General features: G+C 37.3%; 1 long non-coding RNA gene across 27 annotated transcripts in view; it reads left to right on the top strand.

Moving 5' to 3' along the window:
• The window catches only part of LOC140609928 (uncharacterized), a 618,500-nt gene that overhangs the window by 76,835 nt on the left and 514,385 nt on the right, over positions 1 to 27,280 (top strand). For 23 of the 27 annotated variants that reach the window (XR_012011676.1, XR_012011678.1, XR_012011681.1 and 20 more), the window contains one exon: positions 321 to 457. The exons of 2 other annotated variants lie outside the window; for them this stretch is intronic. This is a non-coding gene — a long non-coding RNA (uncharacterized lncRNA). Of the gene's footprint in view, positions 1 to 320; positions 458 to 4,785; positions 4,889 to 27,280 lie in introns of all 27 variants that reach the window. 2 more of the 27 variants (XR_012011659.1, XR_012011674.1) reach the window with 2 other exon arrangements.

Consider the following 27,280-nt stretch of genomic DNA (forward strand, 5'->3'; position numbering starts at 1 on the left):
TATTCTGTTATGTGGTAGGGGAGGGAGGAGGCATGTCTAAAGACCACTTTATATCCCTCTTTTCTGAGCCTGGCTACGCCTGGGTTGGGGTGGACATGGAGCCTTTTTTTTGAGATATTCTCCTAATGTTGTATGGGGAACATATATGTGTGTGCTTTGAGTAGAGAGGAGTGAGGAGCATGGAAGGGAGACAGGGAAGAATGTATACTGAATGGACAAAAAACCAACAAAGCTCCACTGTAGTCTCCCTCATGGCTTTCCCTTGTAGAATACAGTTGTTGTTGTTGTTGTTGTTTTTTAAAGACTTATTTATTTTACAGAGAGAGAGGAGAGAGAGAGAGCTGGAGAGGAAAAGCAGAGGGAGGGAATCCTTAAGCAGACTCCCTGCTGAGCACAGAGCCTGACCAGGAGCTCGATCTCACCACCCATGGGATCATGACCTAAGCTGAAACCAAAGGTTAGAGACTTAACCACCTGAGCCACCCAGGTGCCCCTACAGTTGTTTTTCTTCCTAGCACTTGTCCAATTTGAAATTTAGTGTATTTTGTGTGTTCATTTGGTTAATATCTTCTGTGTCCTTCTCTAGATTGGCAGTCAATTATACAGTGTTAGTAGTGGTATTCTAGTACCTGTGGTTGGCATATAGGAGCTTGGTAATTATGTGTGGAATAAATGAATTAAATTGTCAAGGAAATCAAAGCATGGGAGAAGAAAGGAGATAGAAGTGCTGTGATCATCTTTTTTTTTTTTTAAAGATTTTATTCATTTTTTCATGAGAGAGAGAGAAAGAGAGAGAGAGAGAGAGGCAGAGACACAGGCAGAGGGAGAAGCAGGCTCCATGCAAGGAGCCCAATATGGGACTCAATCCCGGGACTCCAGGATCACACCCTGGGCCGAAGGCAGGTGCCAAACCGCTGAGCCACCCAGGGATCCCCAACTGTGATCATAGCTTTACACCTAAAGTAGCTCTGGAGTATTTCTTGGGGAATTTAGTCATTTCAGCGATTGGTAGAGACAAGAGTTGAGGGCAAGAATAGGGCAGTGATTGCTAAAGTATGTTGCCTAGGGCAGCAGCAGCATCACCAGGGGACTTGCTAGAAATGCGAGTTCTCAGGCCCTATTCCACAAAGACCCTGATTTAGTAACTCTGGCGATGGGGCCCAGAAACCTGGGTTTTAGCAAGCTCTCTGAGTGATTTTGATGCATAGAAATGTTTGGAGCCACTGGAATGGAGGAGAGAAAGGAGTAGATTTTGCTTATACAGCTGTGTTATATAAGCATTATTGACAGGGGCTGCTGCCTGGATTTTGAAAACTCCTTTTTGAGCTAAAGGATACTAGTAGAGTATAAAGTTTAAGAGGTCTTGAACCAGGTTTTCTGGTTTAGAATCCTGGCTCCTCTGTTAACAGAGTAAGTTTGTACAGCTCACTCAATGTCCCTAAGTCTCAAATTCCTGACTTATAAACTAACCATAGCAAATAAGTACTAACTCATGGAAGTACTGTGAAGATTAAAAATGATGATAATTATAGTAACTGACATTTTTTTAGCCCTTGCTAAGTGATGCAAAGCTTTTTCCACTTGTCCACTTGATGCTAACAAAGTGCTTTAGCACAGGCCTGGCACATAGCTAGCCTTTATTGAATGCTTACTACTATTGCTTATAAATGGAGAATTAATGGACCTTGTGTATTTGAAGCAGGTCAAAAATATCTCCAGTCAAGGGACCATTGGTCAAGGTTGATCAGACATCTGTATGACTTGGAAATAGTGGATGTAATGTCCAACCTCCTATTCTGTGTCTGCTCCCACTCTCCTGCTTTCTGCTGAGTCATTTCTCCTATATGTTCCTGTCATACTGTCCTTGATGCATAGCATTACAGTAAGCCACAGCACTTGGAAACCTAGTGATCTCTAACTGAGGTCATCCAACCATTATAATGAACTTTTATAGGTGAATTAACTGAAGGTGTTTATTGTATAGGCTTTTCCTGTGCTCTGCATTTTTGAATATTTGCATTTCAGGGATTTTCTTAAAATTTACGGAGGCTTTTCTGACTTCAGCTAACCTTTCCCTAGTTACTGCTCAAGGTCGCCTAGATTTGGATCTGACAAGCCCATCATCAGTTTTGGTCATTTGAGCTCTGGTCCCCAGGGATTTGGACTATTTAGTGCTGTGTGCCTGCATGCATGTGAGCTGGGCCTATACATGTAGACTGAGGTACACAGAGGGGCACCCTGAGGCCTCTGGGGCATAATTAACAGCAGACACTTATCTATGGTTAACTATCAAAGTATCACCAGTGGCCAAATATGCCGTAGGTGGAGATTTTTTTTTCACCTGAGAGCAAATATCCAGATTCAGGACCTTTCCTTCTAATGGTTCCTTGTCTTTCTTCTGTAATTAGTTTGGTAGATGGTCATTTCTTGTACAAGCTAAGGTTGGCCACTGGGAGCAGAAAGGTTTTAGTTAGAAACCTTGATTGTGACAAATCCAATTTGAACAAACTTAGGGACAAATCCACTTTATTGGCTCAGATAACTGGAAAGTATGATGGTGCAGACCACAGAATTAAAGAAAGAACCATAGGACCCAGGGACTTGAGTATCAGGACACAATTTCACCAGGGTTTTCTTTCTGATTATCTCTCATTTCTCCCTGTCTTTGATGGCTTTAATTTTATTGTCTTATCTCAGACTTTATGTCTTAGCTACAACAATGTAAAGGGCTTTGCTTCTTTTTCCCAAGGTCCTTTTGTCATCATCAGAAAAGGATCCATTTGGCCCTACTTTGTCATGGATCCATTGCTGGATTCATCATGTGCCCAGGGAAGTAGGCAGGGCCAACATTCAGCCAGTGTGTACAGGTATAGTCATAATGGTTATACATGGCAGGAACCTATCCTGACTGTTGATGCCCATGCTGTCCTGGTTGAAGCATTTTAAGTAGCATTTTTATTTTTTTTTTTATCTATTTTTTTTAAAAAGATTTTATTCATTTAATCATCACACACACACACACACACACACACACACAGGTAGAGAGAGAAGCAGAGGGAGAAGTAGGCTCCATGCAGGAAGCCTGATATGGGACTCAATCCTGGGACTCCGGGATCACATCCTGAGTCAAAGGCAGATGCTCAACCGCTGAGCCACCCAAGCGACTCTAAGTAGCATTTTTAGAAATGAAGTATTCTGATTGACCAGATCTGGTCATGTGTCTACCTTAGTGAGCTCAGGGTTGGGGTTACACACGGCATGGATTTTTGTAAAAGATAAGAGGGGAAAGTGGGTTAGGGAGCTAAAAATTAGTACAGTATCATTATATGCCTCAAACATTATATGCTGAATTCAATATAAAACAAACACTAGTTACATAGCTTGTATCTAAGCATCCCAACTAGGCTGTTGATTGATACTTGTCAAGCTAAGTTCTTACCTCTTCCTTCCCTTTCGAGGTCTTTTCCTAAACTGATACCAAGGTCACCTGCTTTGCTTTCTGATAGAAATGATTATCTTCACCAATCTGGAAATATGAGGCCCCTCTGACTCTACTTGTAGGAATCATAGCTGCTTTTTCTCCTAAGGATGGGCATTCTCCCAACACTGTTCCCCTTAGCTAAGCTCTGTCCATCATCATCAGCCCTCACACCCTCCTTGCCTGTGGTTTTCCCCCCCACCACCCTTGATTCTTCTATTTTTCTTCCTGTTCTTTTTTGCCTGCTCTTATCCTTAATGCTTTTCTATATCAGGCTGTTCCTGACAGAAGAAATGGCTGGAAGGATTATGAAACTTATTTAAGAGATTGAAGAAATGAAGGGTCAAAGAATTTAAGGCGATTTGTTCCAGGTCACACAGCTGGTAGTTGGCAGATTAGCGATTTTAGTCTTCTAACTCGGAAGCTCAGGGTCTTTCCTCTGCCCCACATTCTCTTACTGTGTTTGCTCATTATATTTAAATATATGGCCACCCTCCCAATAAGTAGTCACCATTCGAAGAAGGGAATTTTTTGTGACAGTGATTTGGGGATAATTTTGGAGGGATGAATCTTGAGTTGAGCTTGGAAGAAAATGCAGACTTTTGATGGATAGAAAGGAGAGAGGAGGCCATTCTAGGGAACAAGAGCAATCTGAATAAAGCAGCTGAGTGAGAAGTGGTTTCAATCTTGTGTCACAAAACCAGCCTGGGAGTGGTGATAGTAAGAACAGTAGCCTCAAGGAATGTGATGATGAAAAACAAGTAGGCAAAATGAGCAGCTGCTCTGCTCCAGGCACTGTTTTGAGCACTTTCATGCGTCATCTTTTTAAATTCTTACCCAGTGAGCTATGTAATATTATTATCTCCATTTTCCTGCTAAGGAAACAGAGGCACAAAGAGGTTAATTAACTTGACCGAGTCATACAGCTAAAGTAAGAAGCAAAGTTTATATACAAAATTGAACCTGTTTGATCCTAAAGTCCATTCCCTTAACCACAACTCTGTTGCTGGAGGATGCTGTGTGAATTTGATAAGAAGCCCAACAAACAGTCCCAGAAATCTGTCTAGAGAGCCAAAGTTATTAGTAAAAATCAGTTTGTCAGGTATTTTTATTTTAAGAAGGTATATCTTTATTAGATTTGAACATTAATAACCACTTTAGAAATATTGTTGTTTCCTTGTAAAAGATTAAACAGTAAGAGTCAGAGGCAAATGTTAACAGTTTTCCATTTCCATTATTGTTCTTTCATTCCGTGCAGTTTGTTGTGGGTTGGTTTTGTTTTGTTTTGTTTTGTTTTTGTATTTTAGTTTATCTCTCAGCCTGCTGCAGTGGGAGAAGCAACTCTGCCACCAATTTGTTGTGGGACCCAGAGTACATCACTTAGTATCTTTGTACCCTGTTTCTTCATTGGTAAGCATGAGCTTCACACTTGCCTCCCTTCAAGGTTCAAGATTCTCTGAATCTATTCCCCTGCCCAGAGGCAGTGACTCAGGAATCCTGTGGGTAATAAATTATGTTCTATAATAATGAACCCTTTCCTTCTGTTCTGTCTGCTGGTTCTCCTTTTTACAGTGAACCTTGATGGGCTGAGACAGAAAAGCTCACAGTTTAGAAATGAGTTTCTACCCCTTGGAGGTGCCCTCTGTGTGAGAAGATGAAGGTGACAGGCGTTCTGCAGCAAAGCTTGGAATAAAGTATGAGAACTCTTGGGGAGTGCTACTGCCTGCATAACTCAAAATCCAACCCTAAACACTGGTGGCAATGTGTCCTAGTAGGATATGAGAGTAATCAGTTAAGCTCCTAGTATTTACTGACCATGATCAAGTACTAGTGTGGGTGAAAGAAATCAAACACTTGATACTTCTCTTACAAGAAAAATAATTAATAGTTTTCACTGTATTAAAATGGCAACAGATTCATAAGTTTTGTAGGCATTTAGCTAAGGGAGAGCATGTGGGTTAAGGGTGCTTATGGGGGTGCCTGGATGGCTCAGTCAGTTAAGCATCTGCCTTCAGCTCAGGTCATGATCCCAGGGTCCTGGGATCAAGTCCCACATCAGGCTTTCTGCTTCTCCCTCTCCCTCTGCCCCTCCCCCCTGCTTATGTACTCTCTCTTTCTCTCTCTTTCAAATAAATAAAATCTTAAAAAAAAAATTTTAACAAAGGATGCTTATGGTCAGAGAATGCTCCCCAGAGGAGGTAAGATTCCAAGGATAAAATAAATAAAAAGTTAATACATGCACAATGTAGAAAGTTTGGGTAATTTTTAAAAAGCATAATAAACAAAATGATCTCATCGCACCAGAGGTAATTGCTTTTAGTATTTTGATATATATCTTTCTAGTTTGTTTTTATTATTGCATTATATAATCAAAATGAAATCTTATTATATATACTGTTTTGCAACTTTAATTTTTAGCAATCTATGACATTTCTCTATGTTGATAAATCTTCAAAAGCATGAAATATTTACACTGGCTTTTTTTTTTTTTTCCCTCAAAAGTGTAATGCTTGCAAAAAAAAAAAAAAAAAAAAAGAAGAATCAGAGGAAGAGTGACTGCTCCCAGGCAGTTAGGCATCTGACCCTTTTTTTTTTTTTTTTTTTTGGCATCTGACTCTTGATTTCAGCTCAGGTCATAATCTCAGGTTTGTGGGATCAAACCCTGAGTCAGGCTCCACACTCAGTGGAGAGTCTGCTTCTCTCCCTCTCCCTGCTCTCTCTTTTTTTCTCAAATAAATAAATAAATCTTAAAAAAATCAGAGGATATTTAAGACATCATAAGAAAGACAAGGAAAAAAAATATATATAATCTTCCCTGTTGGCAGTTACTACCTTTAACAGATGAATGTATATACTTCCTGACTTTTTTCTAAATATGTGTATGTGTATATGTAAAATACATCTGTATAATACATATTACATTTTATTCCTGTAGATGTTTGATTAATATTTTTCATCCACCCGCATCATGAATTTAACTATCACGAAGGCAGATTATGTCTGTCCCATTCACCAGAGTATTCCCAGCTCCTTGTATAGTGCCTGGCACATAATAGGCATTTAATAAATATTTGTCAAGTGAAAGATGAGTGAATGGTATGTCCATATTGTGGTGGATCTTAAATTAGGATATAATAAGAGTGCTGTTTAATCAGTGGGAAATGGGACAGGACATTCAGAAGTATAGACGTTAGGTTATAGCTTTTTACTTATGTATGGTTAGCAAGAGTGCTTTAAAAAAAAAAAAAAGCCAGAGAAAAAATCAATCAAACAAAAAAATGCTAAGCCAAACACAAACTTTATGCTGCCTTTAATTTGATGAGAAGGTGCATTTTGAATACTAAGATTCATGACAACTTAAACTACTTCCTGCTTTCACTGTCCCTATCATGCTAGCTAGCTCTGGGATAGCAGGACACATGTTCGTCTTAGTACTGCTAATGCGGTGCCATATGTGTCCTTGCATCAGCACACGTTTCTTGGTGAGTATGCTGGTGGGAGGGGAAAAGATGATGGAAAATTATCCATAGAGAGGCCTTGTGCTGAATAAAAGGCATGTGATGCTTCTCTGATGTGACCAGATGCTAGGATGACTGTTTATTTAATTAAGATTCCTTTCTCTTACCTAGTTTCACTAGACCTGATTAAAGAAGTTACCGTGAGAAATATGTGTAGGCAGACAGTTAAGTAGCTAAACCAACTTTATTATAGCTCCGCTGCTGTAGCACAAGACTCTAGTGCACACTCTTACAGACATTTTAAATGCTCTGAACTCAAATGAACCAGAGAGTAATTTGGATCTAGAGATTTTAAACTTACATGTTGTTGGAAGAGATCCAGAGAAGTCAACTTGGAATTGTAGAACATTTGTATTGGAGGAACCTTGAATACCCACTAGTATCTTATCTGTAAAATGAGATAAGAGAACAGCTCCAGAAGAGAGGGTTGAATTACTCAAGCTCCTATAGCAAGTCAGTGGTAGAATGAACTAGAACTCAGGATATCTGAGTAATTTCTGACTTTCCGAGAAATATAACAATTTAAATAATCCGAGAAAAACACTTGACACTATTTGAATGTGTTTTATATATGCAAAGAGAGAGAAAGGAAGCAGAGAAGACAGAAGAGGGGAAGTGAGAACAAAGGGAAACAAAGGAAAATGAGAGCTTTCCTGGGCCACGCATTCTGGGAACAAAATGTGAGTCACACAGAATGATTTGAAAAGTGATGCTCTCATCAACTACTCTAACACACATGAAAAGTCTGGAAAGTTATAGTTTTTATTTTTTTTATTTTTTTATTTTTTTTTTTAATTTTTTTTAATTTTTATTTATTTATGATAGTCACAGAGAGAGAGAGAGGCGCAGAGACACAGGCAGAGGGAGAAGCAGGCTCCATGCACCGGGAGCCCGATGTGGGATTCGATCCCGGGTCTCCAGGATCGCGCCCTGGGCCAAAGGCAGGCGCCAAACCGCTACGCCACCCAGGGATCCCCTGGAAAGTTATAGTTTTTAAAAATGAATTTGAAATACTTTGGACATCACTATTGGCAACTCACTACCTTTTCTTCTAATCTAAATGAGTTTAGCAAAGGAGCTCAATTTTAGTCACAGGAGACTAATTAAACCATCTTGCATGAATGGTAGCTAAATCCCCTTCTATGAAGCATAGCACACATGCAGGGAGAGGAGCTGAACTATAGCACCCATGAAATATGCTCACAGAAATCAACTTGGCCTCTTAGTAATGGGTAATGGAGCTTCGGTAAAATGAAAGAAATAATATGCAGTAAGTATAGACTTTTTGTAGAAGACAAAGGGAGGAAATTATAGTGACTTGCATAATACCCTTTACAGTTTCTCTTTCTATTCCCATATTTATCCTTCTTACCCATCCTGCTTCTCAGGTTGTGCTACTGCTATAATGTCAGACCAGCTCTCCAGTCTGTTTCTTCCAGCACATGTTAAAAATTGCCTCCAGTTATGTTTGTTTGTTTGTTTATTTTTATTTTTTTAAAAGATTTTATTTATTTATTCATGAGAGACAGAGAGAGAGAGGCAGAGACACAGGCAGAGGGAGAAGCAGGCTCCATGCAGGGAGCCTGATGTGGGACACGATCCCAGGACCCCTGGATCACCCCTGAGCCAAAGGCAGATGCTCAACCACTGAGCCACCTGGGCATCCCTAGTTATGTTTTTTAAAAATAATCTTTTGATAATTCTAGTCTTTGGCTCAAAACATCTTGGGCTTTTCATTGCTGAGAGCAGTGGTTCTTAACTTTAAAACTATTAACAGTACATGGGAAGAGCTTGTTAAAAATGCTCACTCCTGAACAACCCCCCCCCCCAACTCCCAATAGAATACCATTCCATGGATCTAGGATGATGCACAGGAATTTATTTATTTAATTTTTTAAGATTATTTCTTTATTTCTTTATTTCTTTATTCTTTATTCGTGAGAGACACAGAGAGACAGGCAGAGACATAGGTAGAGGGAGAAGCATGCTCCCCCTCCTAGGACCCCGAGATCACGACCTGAGCCAAAGGCAGATGCTCAACCACTGAGCCACTGAGGTGCCCCTATATTTTTAATATATTCCCAGTTTATTTCTGATGCATATACCTCAGGAAAATTACTGAAAAAAATTGGCTAATGTGGTGAAGTCCAGCTTTTTAGCTGGAGGAATGACCTTTAATGTTGAAAATTTAGATTTACGGCAGGCCAAAGAGGGAAAAGAGAGATTTGGGTAAAGATTGATCTCCAAAACATCTAGGAACTGGATATACTGAGAACCATGACTGTGTGGAATTTGCATCTTATGGGTGGAAAGAATTTATAATTTATTCTTCTATCGTTCACTTTTTTGGCTTGAGCCTGCTATACGTTGGGCAAAGTGGAAAGAACTCTGGAATAGGGCCAGAAGATATGAGTGTGGGTTCCAGCCACTTATGAGCTGTATAACTTTTTGTCTAGCCACTTGATTTCCATGTACCTTAGCTTTCCTCATCTGTAAAATGGGAATGCAAAATGCCCTGCTTCCTTAACGAGTTATAAGGATCAAATATGTGCAAGTGCTCTGGAATTTGGAATACCATAAGGCAAATAACTTGAATCATATAAAATATTACATATTCATTTATATTAAGAATCTATTCTCTTCACCCTCTGTTCTCTTCACCTTTACCAAATGGCAAAAAGAATCTTACTCAGGAAACTAATTGCAGTTAACAGGCTAAACATGTAGGGGTATGTGTGTTGACCTGAATCCTGCTACAGCCATTTGCAGGAGGAAATAAAAAAGTCATATAGCAGCAGACAGAATGTTTTTGATTACCCCATGGTTTTGAGTAGCTTGGAGATCTGTAGAGCTGCATGCTGGAATCTGACTTCCTCTGAGTATGAATTTGGCTGATTTAATAGTGAGAAAAGCTTAAGAAAATCCACACATGCTGAAACCCAAAAGGCTAATGAGGAGAATAAACAGCTTGTGTAATTAGACCTTGTGCATTTCCCTAAAAAGAAATCATGAAATATGTACAAAATGTTGTCTCTGAAGGTTTCATGGTTACTTGGTCTAGTTTTCAATTTGGAAACCATGTTCATTGCCTATAGGAATTTACAAGAAAAATAGGCTTCTGGTTGTTTATAAATTGATGCCCTCACATGAAGTCTGACATTTGATGTTCTGGTCTTGGCCGCACTCTTAGCAGCAGGGTACTCGTGCAGGCTGTTTTGCTCTGTTCTGAACACTCACCCCTTAGCATCCTTAGCTGCCTTTTTTGTGACTTCTTGATGAGCCAAACTCTTCTGTGTTTTTTATTGTTGTTGTTGTTTTGTTTTGGCTTCAGACATGTTTATTATTCCCTGCTTGTCCAGAATAAACATTGAAAAGTTTTGTCTTAAATAGATCTATTGCTTTTTTTTCAGAGGCCCCTGGTGTCTTCATTGTAAATAATGCAATTGAACTTTTTCTTCCCCTCACCACCCAGGTTTGTCAGATCTTTCCATGCTGTCATTTTTAGTTCAGGCTCTTGTGAAATTCTCCCTACCCCATCCTGGTTTCCCTCCTTCATTTCCCAGAAGTGACCACTACGCTGAATGCAGCAAGCAACACAATATTCAACAGAACGTTTTGACTAAGGTGACAAGATTTCAAAGTGTAGTTCTCATCCACTTTGGAAATGTGAAAGTAGGTGTTAAGTCAGGCCATACCCATCTTTCAAAAAACCGTATAAAGTTCTGTTTCTCCTATAAATCATTTCTCAGCTAATATCAACCTTCTTTTTTTATTCCCTGCTGAATTTCAGTAGCCACATTTAAATGTACCTCATTTTTTTTTCACGTTCTTTTTAAATAGTTCAAGTTCTTTTTAAAAAGTAGTTAAGAGGGACGCCTTGGTGGTTGAGCGGTTGAGCGTCTGCCTTTGGCTCAGGGAGTGATCCCGGTGTCCTGGGATCGAGTCCCACATCGGGCTCCCTGCATGGAGCCTGCTTCTCCCTCTGCCTGTATCTCTGCCTCTCTCTGTGTGTCTCTTATGAATAAATAAATAAAATCTTAAAAAAAAAGTAGTTAAATTTACATGGTTCGAAAGTCAAAATCATTTCCAAACAGTATCTATATTTTGTTTGTTACTCTCCCCACCATCCTGTGGTTAACAATTTTTATTGGTTTCTTGTTTGTACTTTTATTGTTTTATTATGCACATGATAATGTAAATATATATTTTCATTTTCTTCCCTTTTTATTCAACACATTGTATTCTGTATTCATTGTTCTATACCATATTTTCCATTTAGTAATGTATCTTGGAGATCTCTGAATTTGGCACACAGGCATCTCCCTCTTTTTTAAAAAAGTAATTACATATTTCTTACAGTCTTACAGTTTCTTTTTTTAAAATTAAAAAAATACTTTTTTAGGGCAGCCCAGGTGGCACAGCGGTTTGGCGCTGCCTGCAGCCTGGGGTGTGATCCTGGAGACCCGGGATTGAGTCCCACATCGGGCTCCCTGTGTGGAGCCTGCTTCTCCCTTTGTCTGTGTCTCTGCCTTTCTCTCTCTCTGTGTCTATGAATAAATAAATAAAATCTTAAAAAAAAAACTTTTTTACTATATTTTACACAGCACATGGTATTACATAGGACATGGTTTTTTTTTTTTTTTTGACAGTTTTGTAAAAAACTGTCAGTTTTTTTGACAGTTATATACTATTCCATTGCATGGATATAAGATACTTTTTCAACAATCCCCTCTTGCTGAACTCTTGGGCCATTTAAAATTTTTTCCTGTTTCAGACAAGGTTATGAAGATTAACCTTATATATATGTCACTTAATATGGGTACAGGTTCCAGAATGAGATTGTCAAAAGGTAGATGCAGTCAGTGCTTCATATAGATTGCAGCATTTTGCATTCCCATTAACAATGTTAGTCTGTGTTTCCCCACAGTTTTGCTAAGAGAGCACATCAAATAAGTTTTGGATTTTCTTCTTTTTGCTATTTATAGGCAATAAATGGTACCTCAAGGTAGTTTTAATTTACATTTATCTTAAGTGATTTTGAACATCCTTAGCATTTTTTAAAGTAAAATACATAGGGATGCCTGGGTGGCTCAGTGGTTGAGCGCCTGCCTTTGGCTCAGGGTGTGATCCCCAGTCCAAGGATCGAGTCCCTCATCAGGCTCCCTGCATGGAGCCTGCTTCTCCCTCTGCCTGTGTCTCTGCCTCTCTCTCTCTGTGTCTCTCATGAATAAATAAATAAATCTTTAAAAGAAAGAAAGAAAGAAAGAAAGAAAGAAAGAAAGAAAGAAAGAAAGAAAGAAAGAAAGAAAGAAAAAAGTATACAGTAAAGTATAGAAATATTGAATTTACATCTTGATGAATTTTTGAATATGTGGAAACCCATGCAACTATCACTGAGATAAGATATAAAACATTTCCAGTACCCTCCTGCCCCCTTTGCTCAATACTAACCATCATGCAGAATTCCATCATACAGATTAGTAGTTATTTTTTTGTAACTGATATAGTGTATGTTTTATTATGTCTGACTTCCTCCCTAAACTTCATGTCTAAGATATTTGTCTATATTCTTGCATGTAAACATTAGTTCATTTTTTATTGCTTTATATTTCTTTGTATTAAATATACAACAATTTATACTAATTTTCCAGGAGATGGACATTTTAGATGTCTCTAGATTTAGGCTATTATGAATAAAGCCGTACTAAAAAATTTTAGTATGTGTTTCAGAAGATATAATGTATATGTTTTCTTTGGGGATAAACCCAAGATTAAAGTTGCTGGTGTATTTAGCTTTAGTAGATACACTAGTTTTCCAAAGTGATTGTATCAATTTACACTGCCTACAGCAATTTATGAGAGTTTGAGTTGCTCCATAGCCTTGCTAAGAGTTGGTGTGTTATCAGTTTTTATAATTTTTAGCCAATCTTGTAAAGGTGTAGTGCTATTTAATTGTAGTTTTAATTTATATTTTTCTGATGACTAATGATGTTGAGTACCTATTCATATGTTACTGATCTTTTGGACATTCTTATTTATCCATTTATTGAGAGAGAGAGAAAAAGAGAGAAGAGCCACGTGGCAAGAGTGAGAGGGGCAGAGGGAGAATGAGAGACAGAGAGTCTCCAACAGACTCCACATTGAGCGTGGAGCCTGATGTGGGGCTCAGTCTCATGACTCTGAGATCATGACCTGAGCCAAAACCAAAAGCCAGAGGCTTAACCAACTGAGCCACCCAAGTGCCCGGATATTCTTTTTTTATGAGTGTGTTTCAAACCTTTTGTTCATTTTATTTGGGTTTCTATTCTGCCTTCACTCTCTTAATGCTATCTTTTTTTTTTTTAATTTTTATTTATTTATGATAGTCACAGAGAGAGAGAGAGAGGCAGAGACACAGGCAGAGGGAGAAGCAGGCTCCATGCACCGGGAGCCCGACGTGGGATTCGATCCCGGGTCTCCAGGATCGCGCCCTGGGCCAAAGGCAGGTGCCAAACCGCTGCGCCACCCAGGGATCCCTTAATGCTATCTTTTGGAGTACTAAGGGTCTTAATTAATATGAACTTATCAATCTTTTTTTAAAGGTTGGTGTTTTCCATATCCTGTTAAGAAGTCTTTACTTATCCCAAGGTCATGAAGATGTTCTCTTAAATGTTTTCTTTCAGAAACTGTATTGTTTTATCTTTCACATTTAGGTCTATAACACTTTTCAAATTAATTTTTGTGCATTGTATACTTTAAGATACATCTTTTTTTTCTATTACATATCCAATGATCCAGCACCATTTACAGAGTAAAAGACGGATCATCTTTTCCTTTCTGAACTCAGTGGTGTGTTTTCTGTAAACTGGTGACCATGTATGTCTGCGTCTATTTCTGGGTTCTTTATTCTGTTCCATCAGTACACAGAGCACATTGCCTTAATTATTGCAGTTTTTTTTCCTAAGTAGTGATATGTGGTTATATAAATCCACCAGTTTTATTCTTCCTTGATACTATATTTGCTCTTCTAGTTCCTTTGCATTTCCATAAAATTTTAGAATAAGTGTGGAAAATCCCAGCTGAAAATTGGGATTCCATTGAACTTACAGATAAATTTTGGGGGAAATTGACCTCCCCTTTTTTTAACCCATAAGTATTATTTAAGCCTTCCTTAATTTCTCTGAGCAATGTCTTATAGTTTTCAATGGAGAACTCTTACACAAAATTTATTAGATGAATTAAAAGATATTTGATGTCTTATTGCTATTAAATGTTTATATTTTTCAGTCTACATTTTCTAGTTGGTTGTTCTTAGTGTACAGTTGGTGTGATATGTTGAACAACTTTTCATTGTTTAAGGACCATTTGCATTTCTTTTTTGGCATCTATTTTTTTATTTTTCTATTGCACTGTGAATTTCTTCTTTATTCCTAGGATCTCATTATAAATTAAGAATACCATTTTGTCTCTAGTATGAGTTATAATAAAAGTTTTTCTCACATTACCATTTGAGGTAAAATTAATTTTTGTGCTTTCACCATAGACCAAATTATTTAAATACAGATCTTATAGATCTTCTAGTGTAATTCTGCATTTACAGTGAAGAAACTGTGGCTTAGAATGTTTGAGTGATTAAGGCCAAACTACCTGGTAGTAACAGAGGCTGAATTTGAATGCAAGCCTTAGTATAATGCTTTTTTACCATGGTATCTATAGCAAATAGTGCTATGTATTAAGGCATGATTGACTTGTGATGTGGAATTTTTTCTTTATATTAGATTGTAAACTCCATAAAAATAGGAAATTGTACTTCCTCAAAGAGAGCTACAAAACTGCACATATCATAGGTATCCAATAAAGATTTACTAAATTGAATAACTGAAAGAATAATATCCTACAAAGAAGAGCCCAGGTCTAGGTGGTTTAATTGGGGGATTCTATAAAATATTTAAGGAAAATATAATACTAATTTTATACAAACTCGTTCAGAAAATAGATCCAACAAAACTTCTTCCCAACTCAATTCACAAAGCCACTGTTACCCTGATACCAAAGCCAGACCAAAGACATCACAGAAAAAGAAAACTATGGACCAATATCTTTTATGAACATGGAAACAATGCTCCTTAACAAAATATTAGTAACTGAGTCTAGCAACATATAAAAAGGATTATCACCTTGACTAAATCATGTTTATAATAGGGAATGCAAGGTTGATTTAATATTTTCTTCTCCTTCAGTTATTTCCTTATGTGAATGTTATACTTCTTATAGTTGCCCTATAGTTCTTGGATATTCTGTTTTGTTCCAGTCTTTTTTTCTCTTTGCTGCTCAGTTTTGGAGGTTTCTTTTGTCCTATTTTTAAGCTGAGAGATTTTTCAGCTGTGTCAAGCATTTATTTCTGTTACAGTGTTCTTTGATCTTTAGCATTCCTTTTTTTCTTCTTTCTTAGAATTTCCATCTCTTTGCTTTCATTATCCATCTATTCTTGCATTTGCCTCCTTTTTTCATTAAAGCCTTTAGTATGTTAATCATAGTTAAAAAAAATCTTGGTCTGATAATCCCAATGTTCTTGCTATATCTGACCTCTGGTTTTGGTGCTTTTTCAATATATTCAAACTATGCTTTTTGCCTTTTAACATGCCTTTTAATTTTTTGTGAAAGTGGACATGATCTATTGGGTAAAAGGAACTGTGATAAGAAAGGTTTTAATAATATAGTGATCAGATGTGGGGACAGGGAAATTGTTCACCATCCACAGATTAGGTCTCAGTATGTTGTGAGTGTGAACTTCTCCAGAGCTTCTTAGTGTCCCCCCCCCGCCCCCCGCCCACTCCTTGGGTGGGACAGGATGGCTAGAAGGAACTAGAGTTTGGTACTATCCTTCCCTGGGTAGGTGAGACTCTGGTTCATCCTCAGCAGGTTAGATTCTGGTAAAATTGTTTCTCCTGAGGACAAGTTTTGTTAATAAGAACAGAATGACTTGTATTTCAAAATGGTTCCTTTTCCTCTCCCCCTGCCAGAAGCATAGGTGATTTTTCTCCAATATTCATAGTGAGAACCTGGAACTTCTGGAGGGAAAATTCATAATATGTGGGGCCCATGATGACTGGGTCCCTCTGGAGTTTTTAATCTCTCAGATTTGTCTATATTGAATTTACAACAGTTATCAGCTATTGTACAGGTTTTCCTATATCATCACTGGTCCCTGCAGAATTTTCTTGTATTTCTGCGTTAGTAAGCCATGATTCTTTGTTTCCCCCTCACTGTCTCTCCAACTTTTGGGGTGGCAGTTTGTCCTGTGGCTTCACTTCTCTGATAAATCTAAGAAGAGTTTTTACCTTTCAGGGTTTTTTTTTCTTCAGCATTTTAGTGCTTGTCATTAGAATAGAGTGGTGATTTCTAAGTTCTTTGCATTATAAGGTTGACTTATAATCAAAAATCAATTTGTGGGGATCCCTGGGTGGCGCAGCGGTTTGGCGCCTGCCTTTGGCCCAGGGCGTGATCCTGGAGACCCAGGATCAAATCCCACATCGGGCTCCCGGTACATGGAGCCTGCTTCTCCCTCTGCCTATGTCTCTGCCTCTCTCTCTCTCTCTCTCTGTGACTATCATAAATAAATAAAAATTTAAAAAAATCAATTTGTGCAATACACTCTATTAATAGAATAAAGGATAGGGATCCCTGGGTGGCCCAGTGATTTAGCACCTGCCTTTGGCCCGGCGCGTGATCCTGGAGTCCCAGGGTCGAGTCCCATATCAGATGGAGCCTGCTTCTCCCTCTGCCTGTGTCTCCGCCTCTCTCTCTCTTTGTGTCTCTCATGAATAAATAAATAAAATAAAATAAAAATATGTAAAAAATTGAAAATAAGCAACATACATTTATTGTGAAAGTTCTCAACGAATTAAAAATAGATGAGAATTTACTCATCTTGATAAAGGGCTATAGCTAACATTATGCTTAATATTAAAAGCTTGAATGCTTTCTGTCCCTAAGGTTTGAAAGGAGACAGGAATGTCTATTCTTAGCAATTTTATTCAACATTGCACTGGAGATTCTACTCAATGCAATAAGCTGAGAATTAGAAATTAAAGACATATAGAAGGTAAAAAGTAGGATTATATTTATTCACAGACAATATGACTTGTATGAAGGACATCTTAAAGAATCTGTCAAGAAGCTGTTAGATTAATAGTCAAGTTTGACAATGTAACAAAGTATAAGATCACTATACAAAAATCAATTATTTTTTATCTATTAGCAATTAGTAATCAAAAAATTAAAAACAATATTGTTAATTATGGAACAAAAAGAAATAAAATAATTATGCATAGATTCAACAAAAAAGTTAAAAATTCTGCTGAAGACTACAAAACATTACTGAGAGAAATTAATGAAGACCTAAGTAAGTGGAGAGATATACTATGTTCATGGATTAGAAAACTTAGTTTAGTTAAATTGGCAATTCTTCTCAAATTGATCTATAGATTCATCAGAATCCCTATGAAATTCCTGGCAGTATTTTTATAGAAATTTACACATGGATCCTAAAATTTAAATGGAAATGCAAAGTAAAACAATTTTGAAAAGAAGGACAATGTTGAAGACATATGGTATCTAATTTTCAAAGCTTACTATAAAGCTACAGTAATCCAGACATTGTGATATTGGTATTATAAACTACAGATCAGTGAATAGAACAAAAGATCCAGAAATAGATTTCTATTTATAGTCACTTCATTTTTGACAAACTTGCAAGGTAACTAGTGGAAGGGCACCTGAGTGGCTCAGTGGTTGAATGTCTGCCTTTGGCTTAGGTCATGATCCTGGGGTCCTGAGGGGAGTCCTGAGGCCCCGAGGGGAGCCTACTTCTGCCTATGTCTCTGCCTCTCTGTGTCTCTTATGAATAAATAAATACAATCTTAAAAAAATAATTTAGTGGAATAAATGAGTTTTTTCCAACAAATAGTGCTGGAACAACTGGGTATCCATATGCAAATTAATAAACAAACAAGTGTCAGCTGTTACTTACACCATACACATAGTTCTCAAAATGGATCATAGATCTAAATATCAGAGCTGAAAGTATCATACTTCTAGAATTAAACAGGGAAGAAAATAATTGTGATCTTGGATTTCTTAGAAAACTCAAAATACAAACATAAAAGATAAAATTCTACAAATGACGGCATTAATAAAATAAAGAGAAAAAGACCAAAAAATGGGAGTAAATATTTGCAGATTATATATCTGGTAAAAGACTTCCAGAATATGAAAAAAGTCTCTTATTTCTGAAGGCATACAACCCAATTTAAAAAATGGGTAAGATTTTGAATAGATCACCAAAAAAGATCTATGAATAATAAATAAACACATGAAAAGATGTTCAACATTTTTAGTCATTAGGGAAATGCAAATTAAAGCCCAAATGAGAAACCACTACACACTTATTAGAACATATGCAATCAAAAAAGACTGAGAATACTAAGTGTTACTGAGGTTACAAAGAAACTGGAACTCTCATACCTTACTGATAAAAATGGAAAATGATACAACTACTTTAAAAAACTGCCTGACCATTTCTTGAAAAGGTGAACAGATATGAACCATGTGACCCAGCAATTTATTTTCTAGATACAGTATCTGCCCATGATAATTGAAATAAGTCCACACAAAGACTTCTATCTGAATGTTCATGTTACTCTAATATCTCTAAGTATTTGGAAACAAATGTCCACCAGCTGTGGATTAGATAAACAAAATACCTAATACAATGGAATACTACTCAGCAATAAAAAGAAGTGAACTACTTATACAACATGAATTAACTTTGAAAACATGGTAAGTGAAAGAAGTCACACAAACCAAAAAATATATGTTGTATGGTTGCATTCATATGAAATTTAGAGAATAGGCAAAACTATAGAAATAGAAAGCAGGTTGCCTAGAGCTGGGAGTATGAACAGAGTAATGAATTATTTTATTCATTAAATAATAATAATAATAATAAATAATAAAGGCTTCTTACTCAGAGCCTTTTTGATGCCATGTTTTAATTTAAATATTACTCTGTTCATTGTAAGAATTATTTATGGCAAATGGTTACAAGGGAATTTTTGGAGGTGCTGAAAGTGTTCTCAGCCTTGAGTCTGATGATAGTTACAGAAGTGTATGAATTTATTAATCTGATCTGCATGTTCCAAATGGGTGAATTTTATAGTATTATAAATTATACTTTAAAAAACTTCTAAAGAAGGGGAAATCTCTAAAGAGGAAGTTGCAAGTAGCATATGCAAGTAGCTTAGGAAGAATCTTTCTTAAGTGATTGTTGCTCGTTTCTTCCTTTTAAAGTGAGTAGGGTTTTAATTTTTGGCTTTTTGAATAGGCTACTTCCTGGTGGTTCTCAGGAGGGATTATTCCTCAGAGCAGATGTACATTACAAATCATGCCAAGTCTCTTCCTCAGTGGAGACAGTTGCCAACATAGAGTGAGACTCAGCTGGAAGGGGCTGAGTGAGGCTTCTGGGGAAGCTCCCTTCAGGTTTTCCTCTGATTACTCCAGCTGAGCACACAAGAAGAAAGGCAAAGCCACAGGGAAGTGTATTAATTAAAATGTCTCCTTTTTTTTTGAGGCATTGTCCTCTTGACTTTTAGAAGGTTACAGTTTTAGAAGACTTTACAGTTTGTTATCTCCTTCCATGTCCAGCATAGTTGCATGATCATACAATCCCACATTTTAATATTCAGGAACAGTCAGATAGATTAATAAGCAGCAATATAATTACCAATTGGGGTCAGGGAAGAAAAAGTATCTACTTTCAAAATGGGACTATTGGGAACTATTTTGAAGGAGAGCTTTCACTACAGATTTCTTTCTGGTGTTGCTCACTTGGACATAACAGGAAAGATCTTGGTCCTGGAGCTTTTCAGTGTCCAACTGTCTGTTACTCCATAGGAGGTATAACAAGAGACATGAAAGAACCCAACTTGCTGGTTTTATTTCCACTGTTTGTTTAGACCGTCACTGCCAATTAACAAGGAACAGGAGAAACATGCCTCTTAGGGAATATAGAGAAAATATTGCTTTGATCTTATCTGCTGCAATTATTGAATATGTTTTCCATTTGACCAGTGCCCTCATCTCTCTTTCCACACAAAAAGCCTATATAAATGGAAAGAAACCGTGGACTTAAACTGGTTGTTATTCAGAGGCTTTTTGATGCCATGTTTTAATTTAAAGATTACTCTGTTCATTGTAAGAACAGGGGCTTATATTTTCAGGGCCATATGCTTCATATCCATGAATGGATACCCTGTGGATCTCAGTGGGAGTTAAAAGCAGAGATGGTTGCAGAATTGTGCTTTCTTCCTTTTGTTGCACAAGGCACTTTTTACTTGCTTTCTCTGGAGAGTATAATCTGTGTGTATTAAGGTGATTTGTTTGTCACCAATACTTATTGACATGTTTGGATAGACAATAGCATATTTTTAATAGACATTTCGTAGTTTACTTGCCAGCACTAGACGTTAAAGATTCTCCCATTAGAGTGGCATGCTCCTCATCATTTTGGGAAGTAAGTGTGTTCTATCTCCTGAATCAAGAAATTCTTTCTCCATTCATTCCTTTTCAGAAGAATAGGATGTTCCTTTCTCTGTCCCAGGCATGCTTTCCTGCCTTAAAACCTTTCCTTATTAGATTTATTCCATCTGTCATGCCTTCTCATCTACAAATCTTCTCTTTCAGAGCACAGTTTAATCTTTTATGAAACCATCTCCTTCTTGCTCAGAGCACACATCTCTTTTATGAGCTCCTTAACCTGTATTTTCCTCACAGAGCTAATTTCTAAATTGTAACAGGCACTGATGGTTGGGTGAGCAACCCCTTTCTCTTTGTATACATTGTTCACCTAAGAACAGCCATGTGTATCTCCGTGAAGGTCAATAAGAGGTTGAAATCTGCTGTATGGTCTCTGGGCAGGTTTGTTTCCCTGATGTAGATGTTGAGCTGCTTGGTGTTAAGGTTGGTCAGTCAGGAATGTGAGTCAAACTGAAAGTTACAATCAAACCTTTATTTATTTATTGTGACACTGCAAGCAAGAGGGAAAAAGTGTCACCAGTTCCCTAGTGTTTCTTTTTCTTTTTTTTTTCCCTCATGGAGCAGCACCAGGCAAGGGTCATGTGGATGTAGCACAAATGAGGGAAATGTTTTATTGCTGTGAAGCCTGAAATAAAAGGTTCTTGACTTTTTAATGGATCTGAGGGGTCTGGTAGAGAGAGAGCGGAAAAGATAAAGAGCAGAGAAGTACTGAGCCAGAGTGGAGCAAATGTTTTAGTAAGGCCCCGGGGTAATGAAGTCTTGCCTCAGAAGTGCCTTATCAAAGGCTGCTGATATGTGTATGCAGATATGGATCAGTATGGTAGCCCAGGTGGGGTGGGGTGGAGATTGGGCGAATCCTTGGCTGTAACTCTCTTCAGAGAATCACAGTGCATTGGCTATGTACCATGTCTGGGAAGGGGAAGGCAGCTTCAAGCTGTGAGGCCCATCAAGCAAAGTCTTATAATGCCTGTAGTCAGGCCTGAGTGATCACATACAGGATTTTAGTCTAGAGTTGGACTCTTCAATAGGTGCCACCTCTTCCTTTTATTTTCTTTAGGCTGGAATGTGACCTGAACAGGCAGGCAACCTGGGTGCATAAGGGAAATATCAAGAGAATTCAGAGGCCCTGGAGCTAACTACATCAGAACCAACAACTGCATGCCTCTTGACTTAAGAGGAAAAATCAGTTCCTAATATTTAAGCCACCATCTTAACTGCTGCAATTATTGAATATGTTTTCCATTTGACCAGTGCCCTCATCTCTCTCTTTCCACACAAAAAGCCTATATAAACAAACAAACAAACAAAAAAACTTAAACTGGTTGTTATTCATAGTCTTTTTGATGCCATAATTTAATTTAAAGATTACTCTGTTCATTGTAAGAATTTAATTTATTTAAATTCTAGTTAGTTAACACACAGTGTGATATTGGTTTTAGAAGTAGAATTCAGGGGCACCTGAATTCAGTGGCTCAATTGGTTAGGCATCTGCCTTTGGCTCAGGTCATTAAGAAATGTCTATAAAGTTTTTAAGAAAACATAGTCATGTTTTCTTCTTGTAGCCTAAAATATTCCTAATTGATACCCGTTTGATCTTGTAGTGTCTTTTACTGTTGCATAACCAATTTATTTAAATTATTATGTATAGTTTGTGGTATGCAAAGGGACCAATTTCAGCCATCCTCTGCTATTGTACTATTTCCCTTTAATCTTACTGTAATTCCAGAACTAGTGTAAGCATACTTTGAAGCCGCCAGTATTTCCTTTTAGTAGCTAAGTCACCAGAGATGAAAATCATACGATTTTTACTTTATTTTTTAGTGTTCATAGAAGAGTGATGCTGGGCAAAATTGCCAGCATCAACTGCCTTGAAATTGAAGACCTAAGTCTGGTTCTCAATAATAATTTCTCATTAAATAAAGCACCAGGTAAAGGCCATTTGGCCTTTGAATATTCAGCACTGCTCTCCATGATGGCCTTAGATCATTGTCTATTTGTTATTTCTGTTACCTATGAGTAAACAAATGCCTAGAATTATACATAGGGTGATATAAAAAATGCATTCTTTTCCCTCTAAATTATTCCATTTAAAGGTAAGCCTATTTCCTTTTTGGTAAATTGCAACTCTAGATTTCTCAGGACAATATCTTTTTTGAGGAGTATTGGGTTTTAGGCATAGCTCTTGCCTTATTGACCAACATTATAAGAGCTTCATCAGTTTGTGAATAAGTTTCTCAGGAACTGTGAAAATGCTGAATTTATTGGCCTTCCATCAGCCTTTGGCTTATGTACAAGAATTGGTTCCTGGCTACTGATACTTATATGAGACTTGCAACACTACTTTCCAGATTCCAGATCATTAGAGACAGTTTCTTGACAGATTAGATAATTTCAAGGGAGACAATTATAATATGTTTTAGATTCTCCTCCTTAATGTGTATATTAATGACTTGATATTATTCCTGGATAAGTTAAATCCATGCTTCCCTGCTATAGAGAACAGACAGATAAGCCTTTGCCTAAATGCTGATGATGCTCCTTAGATTTATAGTATCATCTATAGGCATTGGTCTTTGGATACAATTACTTTACTTTAAATTAGTTACTTCAAAACCCAAGCCATCAGTTTTGGCAGAGGTTCTGCAGCATTTAATTGGTCAAAATCGAAAAGCCTGGTAATAACTTGTTTGCTTATTACTAGCTTATCTTGAAGGGCTCATCAGTAATTAACACTTTTTGCAATTCAATATTATAAGGGCCCTATGCCGAGATTATTAATACTCCTTATATAATTTTCAAGTTGCAGTTATTACAGACATATTTTGTGACATAGAACAATTCTGATGATGATGATAAAACTAAAATTGATTAAACAGTTGCTGTGCAAGGCAATGTGCCAAGCTGCTATATATCTTTTCTCTTTTAATTCTCAATACAACCTGATAAAGTAGGTAGACCTTTGAGGACTCTTCTTATTATATAAATTGTAGTGAACTCTGGATTGTTATATGAGGAAAATCTTATTCTTGCAAATATTACCTTGGCCCATCTCCATGTGGAGTCAGTGGGCTTTTCTCTGGCTCTGACTTGATGGGTAGGCTTCTTGACTTTATTTTGATTTGATTTGATTATTTTTCTTCAAATTTTTATTTAAATTCTAGTTAGTTAACACAGTGTGATATTGGTTTTATTTTATTTTTTTTATTTATTTTTTTTTATTTATTTATGATAGTTACAGAGAGAGAGAGAGAGGCAGAGACACAGGCAGAGGGAGAAGCAGGCTCCATGCACCAGGAGCCTGATGTGGGATTCGATCCCGGGTCTCCAGGATCGCGCCCTGGGCCAAAGGCAGGCGCCAAACCGCTGCGCCACCCAGGGATCCCTGATATTGGTTTTAGAAGTAGAATTCAGGGGCACCTGGTTGGCTCATCTGCCTTTGGCTTAGGTCATGATCCCAGGATCCTGGGATAGAGCCCGGCATCAGGCTCCTTGCTCAGCCCAGAGTCTGCTTTTCCCTCTCTCTCTGCCTGCCACTCCCCTGCTTGTGCTCTCTCTCTCCCTATTAAATAAACACATAAATACATAAATACATAAATACATAAATAAACAAAATAAAATCTTTTTAAAAAAAAGTAGAATTCAGTGATTCATCACATACAGCACCCAGTACTCATCATAAACAACTGCCCTCCTTAATACCAATCATCCATCTAGTGCAGCCCCCACCCACCCTCCTCCATCAACCCTCAATTTGTTCTCTAACAGTCTCTTATGGTTTGTTTCTTTCTCCTACCCCACCATATGTTCATCTGTTTTATTTCTTAAATTCTACATAGTAATTCAGTAAAATCAGTAAATCAGTAAATTCAGTAATTCAGTAAATCAGTAATTCTACTGATCATATAGTGCTTGTCTTTCTCTAACTTATTTCACTTAGCATCATAACTCTCACTCCATCCACGTTATTGCAAATGGCAAGATTTCATTCTTTTTGATGGCTGGGTAATATTCTATTGTGTATAGATAGCACATCTTCTTTATCCATTCATCAGTTAATGGACATCTGGGCTCTTTCCATAGTTTGGTTATTGTTGATAGGCTTCTTGATTTAATAACAAAATGTTAAACCTACTTTTTTCTTTGATGCACATTGAACACATGATTCTTGCTTTAACTTGTAACTTAGAATTAAACGGACTTGAACTCTCACCTTCCCAGTCCTTGCCCAAAGTTTGACTGTGAGGAGCATTGTTCATGAAAGAGCACTTGAAGGGCATGTGGCCAGTCCAATATATCCTTGTCTTCTCTGTTGTACAATACATGGCAGCCACTAGTTTCATGTGGCTATTTAAATAAGTTAAAAGTTAAATAAAATAAAAATTCAGTTTCTCAGTCAAAATGCCCATATTTTAAGTGATAAATAGCCACATGTGTCTAGTTATTTTTGTATTGGACAACATTAGATATAGAACATTATGATCACTGCTGAAGTTTAATTGGACAGTGCTGTGATAGACTGTTAGATAGTTTCACATCTGGACTGCATATTTTTAAAGAAAATAATCAGTTTCATTCAATTGTACTTTGATGTGTTGACAGTGACCTGTACTAATCATGTGTATCTTATATGTCAGATACTGTCTTCAATACCTTTTATGCACTGACTGACTTAATTTCTACAACAATTCCATGATATAGGCTTTATTTTTATCTCCATTTTACAGATAAAGAAATAGAGGCTCATAGACTTGCCTGTGGTCACTCAGATGATAGACAGTACAGAAGGGATGTGAGTCCTCTAAGGGTGGCTTTAAACTCATTTTCTTAGTATCATACCATGCTAAGTCTGAAATCCCTATGAATAGGCCTTGGAATTCATTCTTAGGATATGAGTAATAATTTTTGTCACTTTAATTTTTGTACCCTTATTTCTCCTGGCTGTAACATATATTTATTTCATTTCTGTTATTGCATTGCTATGGTGCAATTCTGATGCCAACTGCATGGAGTTAGCACAGGCTTTACAAGTTAAGGACGTAATTCCCAAAAAAACTACTCTCACTTCTGATGCCAGTGACAGTTTCAGAAGTCCACAGACCACCCATATTTTTGACTAACTGGTTACAAATTTGGGGATTTCTATGACTGTCTCAGGTCTGATAATTTGCTATAATGACTTACAGAATTTAGGAAAGTACTGTACTTATGATTGGTTTGTTATAAAGTCTATCAATCAGGACCAGACAAATGATGAGACAATTAGGATGAGGTCTGGGGTGGAAGCAGAGTGCATCACCTGCCCTACACATTGATGTGCTCACCAACCAGGAAACTTATCTGAGAGTCGGTGTTCAGAGTTTTTATTGGAGTTTCATGACATAGGCATGATTAATTGCATCACTGGCCATATGTTTGAACTTAATTTTTAGGCCCCCTCTCCTCCTTGGAGGTTGGGCTGGTTCAGAGACCCAATTCTCTAATCCTTTGTTCGGTGTTTCCAGTGACTAACCCCTTTCCTGAGTTATCTTAGTACACATCAGATATGACACAAGGGATACGTAAATAACAAAGTCACTGCCATCACCCAGGAAATTCCAAGGATTTTGAGATTATTTCCTAGAAACCAGGGTCCAAGATGAGACAAATTCTTTATTATACAACAGTATGTGTTTCTTTAGGTTGTCTCAAATACTTTTTGAAATGAAGATGATTTATTTATATTTGTATGTGTATATAAATAAAAATATAAACATTTTATTTATATATGTATAAATATGTGTTTGTAATGTAAGTACAAGAGGACTACTAACCATAGTTTTATAGATTTCCAGAATGAAGATTGCCTTAGGAATAACTTACCTTTATGGTCTTACTTTACTGATGAAACATAAGCCCAGAGAAGTGAAATAGCTTGCCTGACTTCTTAGTGGCAGAGTTGGGTCTGGAACTCAGGGTTTCTAATTATATATTGAATATTCTCCTTGTCTTCTCAATCTCAGTCTCCTCCTCTAACATGGTCATGTATTTACTGCTGCATATTTTTCTCACTACCTTACTGTGCCTTAGAAACCTCAGGCTGACCTCAAAGATAGCTTTGGAGCAGTGGATGAAGCTTGCTACAAACCGTATTTTTGTACCTCCTGCCTTTGCACATGTGCTGTTCCTTCTGCCTCAAATGTCATTCTCACCTATTGGCCATTTCTTCATTGTTTTTAGATACACAAGCTAAACTTCACATCCTCTCTGAAACTTTAGCTGCCCTTCTTTCCTCTCACAGATTTAGTCTCTCCTTACTCTGTGTTTTCACATTTTTTAGAATATACCCTGATCTTAGTGGTACTTAGCACAAGTATATTTTTAATTCTTTTTTCACATCTCAAACCTTAACAGAATTCTTGATTTTACCCTTGTTGCCACTAAAACTTTTTATCTCTTGGTCTTCCCAGCCCTGATAGCAGCATCAATGACTCAACTGCTCCATCCAAAAATCTAGGCATCACCTTGATTTTCCTCTTGTTCTCATCTTGTTCATCTAATTAACAGCCTATTAGTTTTGTAGCCTAAATATATCCCAAAACTTTTCTCTCTCACCTCTAAACTGGTGTGTCTGCTTTTACTCTGGCTTTCTTTCAATCCATTTTCCATACAGTGGCCACAGTTCTTTCATAACGTAAAACAGGCTCTCTGCTCTTCCCCATTTGACAGACAG

This window comes from Canis lupus, chromosome 19 (genome assembly GCF_048164855.1).
Source record: "Canis lupus baileyi chromosome 19, mCanLup2.hap1, whole genome shotgun sequence".
Taxonomy (NCBI): domain Eukaryota; kingdom Metazoa; phylum Chordata; class Mammalia; order Carnivora; family Canidae; genus Canis; species Canis lupus.